Genomic DNA, 10,011 nt, shown 5'->3' with positions numbered 1-10,011 from the left:
GTCGGTTTCCTATGAAAAACTGGAAAACTGTGACACAAAGCTAGTATATAAGTTCAATAGTGCAATTAAGTCATCAAATCATTTATATATTTTTGTATCATATCTCTGCTTCTGGGCCAACTTTGTCCTAAAGCCAGAATCACAGATGAGGTATAGGAGATAGGGCTGTGCGAGTACCCGAAAATGCGAGCCGAGCTTAGCTCGGCTCGATTGTGCGAGTCGAGTCGAGTACTCGCACGATGCGAGCTACTCGCACCGATGCGAGCTACTCGCAACGATGCGAGCTACTCGCACCGATGCGAGCTATCCGCACCGATGCGAGCTGCTCGCAACGAAGCGAACGGCTCGAAATAAAATCAGGCGTAAAATGACATGATGCGAGTTACAGCGGGAAGATCAGCACATCGATATTATCAAGCATTTTAGTATATTGACAATGCTAAATGTTTGCGATGTTTTATTATATATTTTGATAGTGAAATGTTGATTCAGAATTTGTATAACCCTTATTGAAAATAATTATGCAATAACAACTATTTCCTAGATTTATGTAAATAACTAGATGTGAAGAACGGTATTTTATATATTCCTTTATATTATACTCCGGGGTTCAGTGTACAGTCGTAAAAATTTGTTGTTGCAAAATTGTTTATAATGTTGAAAATTAACGTTAAACTTCGTTAAATAGTTTTTGAAGGAATGGATATATAAATATTGTATAATATTGATGTGTATTTATACGAGGTCGCCGCCGCGTCTACAATGTATGCTGGCGGTTCGTCGGCGTGCTCTTTGATCGGCGTGATCTTTGGTCGGCGTGACAGCTACTAGATGACATGTAATGAAAACTCAGGAAAAATTGCGTTATATAATTGCGTTAATTGTCTAGCTAGGAAGTAGATTGAACTTTGCTGCCACTACGAATTATTTGGTAGTTAGCATGATTTTGGACCATCGTATAAAAGATCGACTGTTATCCACGGAGAAGAGCCAACAATTGCAAATTGAAAAATGATTTCGAGATGAAAATCGGTAAACTTTTTACAAACATTAAAATATTAACTAAACAGAAAGTATGACGAGTGTTGAACGTAGACATCAGATCCTTTTAAAAGGACCTAGCCGATTTATGTTCAAAACTGCCCTTAGAGGTTTTTCAATGATTAATGAACAATTCGAAAGCTGACTAAGAAAAACCCCTCTGAGTAAAATTTCAACCCCCTATCTTGCCCATGAGGTTGGTTACAGGGTAAATTAGATTTCGCGCTTCTCCGCGTATTTTCCGCACTCTGATGCTTCCTAAAATTCTGAAAAAATGTGACATATTTTGGATTCTAAGGCTGACTTTTGATAATTTTTTCAGATTTTTTTGTTACAAACTGTGGTCGTAAAAAAATGAAAAACCTCCAAAAAATCGGAAAAATGCAGATTCTTCAAAAATGTGAAAACATACTATTCTACTGTTTAGTTCCTTGTTAAAGTACTATAACAGGCAGTGTCGTCAATTTTTTTTAGATTTTTTGTTGTGAGACATCATCGTCAAAAAACAATAAAAACCAAATTTTTTCGACGTTTTTGCTATTAGGAGGAAAGTTACATTTGTTGGTTTTATCGCAGATATATATTAAGTAATTTTTAGCATTATTAAATTGAAACAAGTAATTGTTTGACCTAAGAAATGTGATTTAAGAGAAAGAATAAATTGTATTTTGTGTGATATATACCAGAATGTTCGTAAAGTTTTGTAACATCGCCAGACGCGTCGAACTAAGGAGCGGATATGCTGGGGTTCTTATCCCGTCGGTGGTAAATGTTTTTTCCCATACATCATTTTTATTTTTTCAATTTCTTATATTATTTATTCATGTGATTTTAACAATATTTTTTTAATGTTCTAAAAATATTGAAGTAACATTGATTAGGCAATGAATATTTATATTATTGTGTTCGTCCACGATTTCCGCCAGATATGAAATTGCTTGTGAAAATTGGTAAGATTCCGTCAAAAGAATTTTGAAATCCACTTCTGTCATTTCCAGAAAATCAAGAAATCAATACTGTTTGAAATGGAATCTTTTTGCGGTTCCAATTGTTTTGACCATCTTAATCGGCTATGCCCTTTTAAATCTTATCACCTATACGTGCACAGTACCGAATGACAGGCTGTTGGAACTTCCAACTTGTGTGAAAGGTTGTATACTGGCACATATTGGCACGAATGCGTACAAATATATATCAATATTATACAATATTTATATATCCATTCCTTTCAAAAACTATTTAACGAAGTTTAACGTTAATTTTCAACATTATAAACAATTTTGCGACAATACATTTTTACGACTGTACACTGAACCGGAGTATAATATAAAGGAATATATAAAATACCGTTCTTCACATCTAGTTATTTACATAAATCTAGGAAATAGTTGTTATTGCATAATTATTTTCAATAAGGGTTATACAAATTCTGAATCAACATTTCACTATCAAAATATATAATAAAACATCGCAAACATTTAGCATTGTCAATATACTAAAATGCTTGATAATATCGATGTGCTGATCTTCCCGCTGTAACTCGCATCATGTCATTTTACGCCTGATTTTATTTCGAGCCGTTCGCTTCGTTGCGAGCAGCTCGCATCGGTGCGGATAGCTCGCATCGGTGCGGGTAGCTCGCATCGTTGCGAGTAGCTCGCATCGGTGCGAGCAGCTCGCATCGTGCGAGTACTCGACTCGACTCGAAAAGCGAGTCCCGGCTCGACTCGACCCGAGCTCGGCTCGCATATGCGAGCTTGGCTGCAGGCCTAATAGGAGAAGACCAATCACCATCTGGGGTTTCGTGTCTCACGATCTGAAATACCGACATCGTTAACAACAACTAGATATCTTACGCCCTCTGCTCTGACGAACGATAAATGTAGCAACTAGATCCACAAGAAGCTTAGACCACACAACTACAATAACTGATAAAGATACGACTGTAAACACGAGTACTGCCTACCCATCGCGCACACTAACCCTGCACACAAGTGCGCCCTAAACCAACTAGTTTAAGTTCAAATCGAACTTAAAGCTATTGAAATGTGGACGCAATGACCTATACGAGCTTCGGGTACCTCGGGTACTCGGTGGGATCGCCGAGCATAGTAAGCAAAGACATACTTGAGTGGTACCAACGTCGACTACGCATAGCGACGGCCCTGGCGAGTCGCGAAAAGGCTGCAATGGCCGTCTGGCGCGAACGCGTCGCGCACACGCTGTCAATTAACATTTTCTGATCCTTCTCGTACATTAAGGGAACCAAATACTTTTCGTGAATGGTTTCTTTACCAGAAATGTCTGTAGAATGCATTCCTGTATAGTAAATTCCTGCTAGATAAAGGATTTTTCACATAAATACAAAAATAGAGCGTACAAAGTACCCGCGTCGGCACATTTTCAAACTTTAACAACCATTTACAACTATTAGGAAGTACATAAAAATATAATTGACTATATGAATATGTAGAGGAGAGTCCCCTCTATCTCTTGACTCAAATTTGAACTTTCTCGCGTATTTAGTTTTTGCGTAACACGTCGTTTCGTATCAAAATCGGGCATTTTTACAAAAACCAAAATTTTTCGAAAACGTTGCGTGATGGAGCAATTCTACTTTCAGATTCGGTTTTAGGATGACAAAGTGTATAAGAATCACCCAACAGGTATTGCAAAATTCGAAAAAAGTTTAATTTTGTTGGACAGTGTAATTAGACACAAAATGAAGGAACACCGAAGTATTCGATGAAGAAATGATGACCCCGTACACGAGTACGGCCTACCTAATATGCACAAGAGTGCGAATCTAACCGGCTCACAAGAGCCAATCTACGACCAGCTCACGAGAGCCAAACTAACCCCGTACACAAGTACGGCCTAACCGACAAACAACTAAGAAGAGTAGATGAAGTCGGAACTTCAATCTATTGAGGTGGCGCTTCGGATCGCCCCGGGTTCGCTACCCCCGGGATCGGCCCGGGCCGTGAGTGACCCCTCAGGGACCTCCGATCGGAGGAATACCAATTTTATGTCAAAAATATAATATAATGTAATTTCAAGAAAAGGAACTTGTGAAAAATTCCGAAGCAAATTCGAATTAAAAATACAGAAATATTCCAAAACAGAAAATGTATATTTGTGTTGTTACTTACCAGCTGCTGAAAGTTGATCAAGGTGAGCGGAGACGGCTTCCAGGAACCGCGGGCCGACCGCGAGCCAGGGTTGACCAGTGATGTCCACTGCAGCTCTGGAGGATCCCTGGTCCACTCGAAGGTAGGCGAGGGTAGGCTAGGGTGGTCAAGGTGGGCCAGGGCAGCTCTGAAGAACCTCTGGTCAACTCCAAAGTCCTTCGTCCTTCTGGTCCCGGAGCCCTTCCGCTCCCTCCTGAGTGCGCACCACGACTGACGGACTGAGCGCGGCCGCCAAAATCAGGTGCGCGGTGCGCAACTCCCCCACCCCAAACTAACTTCGCTAGATTTCGATCGCCGCGATATTAATTATTGATAAATTTGTTATTTCTGGCTGCTTAATGTTTATAACAATTTCTTTTGGTAATGGTATCAACAAGTAATCCCTTGACCATCTTGCCATCTAATGTTTTAGTAAAAATAACTAATAGAACTCGAGATACAGAATAACTTTTAAACCTTGAACATTCGTACGCATTAATTTGTCGTATACAATTCACTGTAATATTTATTATTTCTGGCTGTTTAATGTTTACAACAATTCCTTTCGCCAATGATGTCGACAAGCACTCCCTTGACCATCTTGTCATCTAATTTTTTTAGTAAAGATAGATGATAGAACTCAAGGTACAGAATAACTTTTGAACCATGGATAAATGTACACTGATAAATTTATTGTCTTTGCTTGTTTAACGATTATAAGAATTCCTCTTACATATTTTTCGCGACTCTTCGAGCTCGGAACGTCAAAGACCAGCGACCGACCAACAGCCTACAATGGAAACAGATGGAGAATCGAGCATTACTGGCAATTTAAACTTTTATATTTTTAATCAGAATAATATTGTTAATACAAATAAGTTGTAGAGCTTATTCCGATGAAAATGAGTCCAAACACGACATCATTTGGACTAGCTTCAATGAGATTGTAATTTTTATCGTAACATTACGTATCAATGAAAATTGTTCGATTAAACTCGAATTTGAACTCATTTTCATCAGGAAAATCCCATCAATTCGCTCGTCACAATAAGACGAGACTGTAACGTGATACGGGGTCAGGTTTATCGGGGAGACAACACTAATGCAGTGTCAATATTTTTTTGTTTTTTATTATTTTTTCTTGAAACTTCCACCAATACAATCGTGGCGTTTTTCGGATAAACATGACACCGAACATGATATAATTACACACATCACATTTCATTGACGATTTCTCGAGTCCTGCGAAAAAAATAAAAAAAAATTAATTTTATTTTTTTTTTTATCTGTTTGCACACAGAATATTCTGTGTACATTGTTCCTGTTTCTGCACAAATATTTTTTTTTTATTCTACCCTGTGCCCTGATTTTACACGGTACGTGTTCTCCGAATAAAGACATTTTTTGAAAATATCTCGAGATCTATATAATGATATATGCGTATATGGACGTATATGGAAACTAGCGGAGTATTTGAATGGAATATACTAGACTATACGAGTAGAATATACGTGGCATATATAGAGAAATATACTTGGCATATATAGAGGAATATACTTGGCATATATAGAGGAATATATAGGCACTAGAATATACTTGAATATACTAGAATATAGCAGAGTAGCCTAGGATATACCACAGGGCTGCTTAACTTGTTTTCCGCTGCGAGCCACACGACGCTCCCACCATTTCCCCTCTACAATCTCCTCGAAAACAAAATTCTAAACAAACGCCGGGAAATCTTGTTGTCTCATTCTGCCGCGCTTCGCCTCGCTTGCTTTCTTCGTTGCGCCCAATCCCCTCCACCAACGTCCATCGCGTAGAGAAGCACATGAGCGAAACGGAGTGCGGCAGAATGAGACAACAAGATTCTCCTTTCCCCTTCGACTGCCTAGCTTGTGGGACGACGTCGTACGCAGTGGGGGTTTCTTGTTAAAAAAAGAAGATAGAGGAAAGAGCCACCAGTTCAGCAGCCCTGGATTACATTTTAACAAGATAAATGATTCATATGAGCATGAGATATGCATATACACGAAAAATAATATGTTTTAGATATTTCTCTTTGAAAAACATATGCAGTATGCAAAAAGTGCAAAATAAAAAACATATTTTTAGAACCCTCTAATCGCAAAACATATTTCTGTTTAAGTCCTATTGCTTTATCAGTTTTCTATATAAATATGCATTTGCATAAACATCTGCAGTCTACTCATGAGCCACTCCTGGCTCTTTCCCCTATCTTCCTTTTTCAACAAGAAACCACCACTGCATACGACGTCGTCCCACAAGCTAGGCAGTCACAGGGGAAAGGAGAATCGTAGCTGTCTCATTCTGCTGCACTCCGTTTCACTCATGTGCTTCTCTACGCGATGGATGTTGGTGGAGGGGATTGGGCGCAAAGAAGAAAGCAAGCGAGGCGAAGCGTGACAGAATGAGACAACAAGATTTCCCGGCATTTGTTTAGAATTTTGCTGTCATTCCAAAGAGATTGTAGAGGGGGAATGGTGGGAGCATTGTGTGGCTCCCAGCGGAAAACAAGTTAAGCAGCCCTGGCCATATGGTTTTTGTTTCTTCTGCTCTTCTTTCTTCTTACAGTTAAACACCAATTCCTTCAGCTTCTGTGTCAACATCTGTCAAATGGGTTGTATTATTACTTTGAATTATTTTTTTTTAAGCGTAAAATGACATCACTTACCCCTTCTGGAAGCTGCGATATGTAATTCTTCGAGTTTGTTCATTTTACTCTTTCCTTTAATAAAGTATCAACGTTCTCCAGATCAGGGTTTTCCTTCTTGTTTGAATTTAATTTTCTTCCTAATAGACTCTAATCTTTTGCGCTCAGCTATTTTGAACGCTCTTCTTTTCGATTTAGAAACACCTGATATGGAGCGTATAATATCTTTATCTTCCGTACTTCTCCAAGGGTCGTACGTTTCTCCGCTTCCCTAAATATTACTGATATACATATTATGGGCCTACATATTTGATACAATGAAATATTAAAGCATCTGCCAAACCTCCCAATCTTCCATCGTGTCCACGGGAACTTGCTGGTTGTCTTTACTGTTACTCTCGGCCATTCTTCTTCTATAAATTTTTATTATTCTCAATTTTCACAGGTCAAGAGGTCAACGATCTTCTTTCTTTTCTCTGATTTTCACTTCAATGTATTCTATCACAGACGAGGTATAGGATAGACCAATCACCCAATGTATTTTCCTGTCTCACGGTCAGGGGGCTCTAGAGCCGTCTAGAGCCACCGTACCATTCCGTGTCACATCCTACCATATCATCCAGAACTAATATTGTGGAACCAATATTCTACAATGGCGCTGTTGCTGATAGAATTTTAACACTTTTATTTCGTTACTACCTCTACTTGAATAATTGCAGTCAATGCAGTCGAGCATTAGAAGTGGTATTATCGATTAAATAAGTAAAAAGTTAGTTTTCTGTTTTTTACTACGGATCACAATAAGAACGATTGAATTTTGTCAATACTTGAATATAGTATTTATTCTTTTTTTTTATTCTATAACTATTGCAGAATATATTTTGTTGAATAATCATTATTTTATAAATATCGCAATAAGTTCCAAATTAATTAACTACACCTATAAACTATCGATTATAAAAGAATGATTACAGTGGTGAACAATATGGAAAATAAGAAGGCCATAAGAGTGTAATGAAATTATACAATAAAAAATAATTATTTTCATTCTACGCATTATACGTTTATTTATTGCCTCTGTCACTGTCGTTTTTTCCGTAATTCACGAGCAAATGTTCTATTTAGGTAGCGAGCGCGGCATGTTTAGCGATGTTGGTATTTGAGATCAGTGATAGTTCCACGTTCTTTTAGTTCCACAACCGACGAGAGTATCTCGACATTGGGGCTGTTACCGACCGCTCCCAGTACCCACCTGGGACCCACTTTGAGACTCGCAGTTTAACACGGGGGCTGGCAGTCTTTATATATATCTCGTCGGTGACGCGACGTAGTTCCACGAAAAAATTTTAACCATTCCACAATCAGTTTTCCCTACTGACCGTTCGAGGACCGTTCGAGGATTGGCGTGACAGTCAAGGCCAAATGCCTGCCGGCCCCCTTCACGTAAAACAACAACTTTATTTCCCGGTAGGGATCGTCGACTGTAACAGTAACTTTGTACAAAACTCTATGTATTTAGGCTGGTATAATGAACACTCCAAACAACGTAATTAGAATTAGATCACAGAGATTTATCCCGTCGTATTTCAGGGATCCGGAGATAGCGCTTACTCGAGAGACCGGTCAAAAGACGCGAGGCGTTCAAGCGAGTAAGATACAGAGATCGAGATCGACTTGCAAGCTGCTAAGACGAACGTTAGGAACGAACTGGCCGATAGATCAGTGCCGGCGAGACGTAGATAATCGATAGTAATCCGTCTAGTCGGTGTGGCCAATTACGACGCGAGCCGGCAATCGATCCTCGATCTCGCTGCTCTCCGCGACCCCCCCAATCGCGATTCCGCCAATTCCAAAGAACAGATTTCATATCGAAGTTTAAAAGCGACCATCCTGAATATTAATTTAATAATGAGCTATTATCATCAACACTATCTTAAATTTTTTCATATATTTAGCTACTGTTATTATTAATTTAAAAAAATTTTCTTTCATGAATGAATATTTTTTCCACCTCTGCAACCATAAGATTTTTACTAGATGACTTTAAAAACATGTTAGAACTATTTTTTAATAATTTTACTCGAAAACATTCTAGTTTACTCTTTATTTCACCGTTCTACTAATTTTTTATGGGCTGCATTGCAACTCTGTTTAACACTCTTTTACAACTCAATACCATAGTACCATCATACTTAAAGAAGAACAATTTTTTGCGACAATCAATGAAAAACCAAAACTGTTTCCACATTTCAGTCCTTTACCTGTGTTCTGTGCCACATCTGAAGTTTTATGGTACGCTAACAATCGCGATTATGTCGTAAGTCAGACCGTACAAGCGAATGCATTCACAACTTCCAGAGACCTGCCACCAAAACATTAAAGGAAGGCTAAACATGCAGTGTGCACTAAACTACTAGAATGAGGTGGGTTCCAGTCGCTCGAGTCATAAACCGCATTCGATACTTCATCGAAAGGGTGATATTACGTATTTCTGTAACAGTTCCAAGTGCATACTCTTTGTTCATGATACACTCTTTGCAATAATTAAATTAAATTAAATATTAAGTAAATCTTTCACGCTGCTAGCGGCCCTCGCAGAGTTGGGCATTATTTGGGATAAAAAATTATTTAAATAAAATTCGAATAAAAGATACTTTATCTTTATTTGTTATTTAAACGTTCGAATAAAAAAAAAGCATCTTTATTGGACGAGTATCGAATAAATAATTTCATTAGATGAGAATTTATCCAACGAATAAAAATACTTTTTTATATTCGAAGCTTCAAAATAAATTTTCATTTTTTATCTGTACTGTTATTCGGAAGCTACGACTAATTCTTCCGAATTTCGAATCATTTTCGTCAGCTCGGATAAGCAGCTTCGAGCCAGGTATATCGGTGTGAAAATACTACCAATCAAATTACAAAACTTCTTTATTTTTTATTATTTTTTTATAGGACATCTATCAACCTATTTGTGGAGTGTTTCTGATTAAAATGACACTAAACACGATATAATTTGATCTGTATTCACTGGTTTTATCCGTATTGCGGATTGGGGTGATATCATTACGCTAACTTCAAGTAGATTCATCGAAACAACACAGTCGCCATGACAACGGAGCA

The sequence above is a fragment of the Halictus rubicundus genome, chromosome 14 (genome assembly GCF_050948215.1).
Source record: "Halictus rubicundus isolate RS-2024b chromosome 14, iyHalRubi1_principal, whole genome shotgun sequence".
In the NCBI taxonomy this organism is placed as follows: domain Eukaryota; kingdom Metazoa; phylum Arthropoda; class Insecta; order Hymenoptera; family Halictidae; genus Halictus; species Halictus rubicundus.
This window is presented reverse-complemented; position numbering follows the sequence as displayed.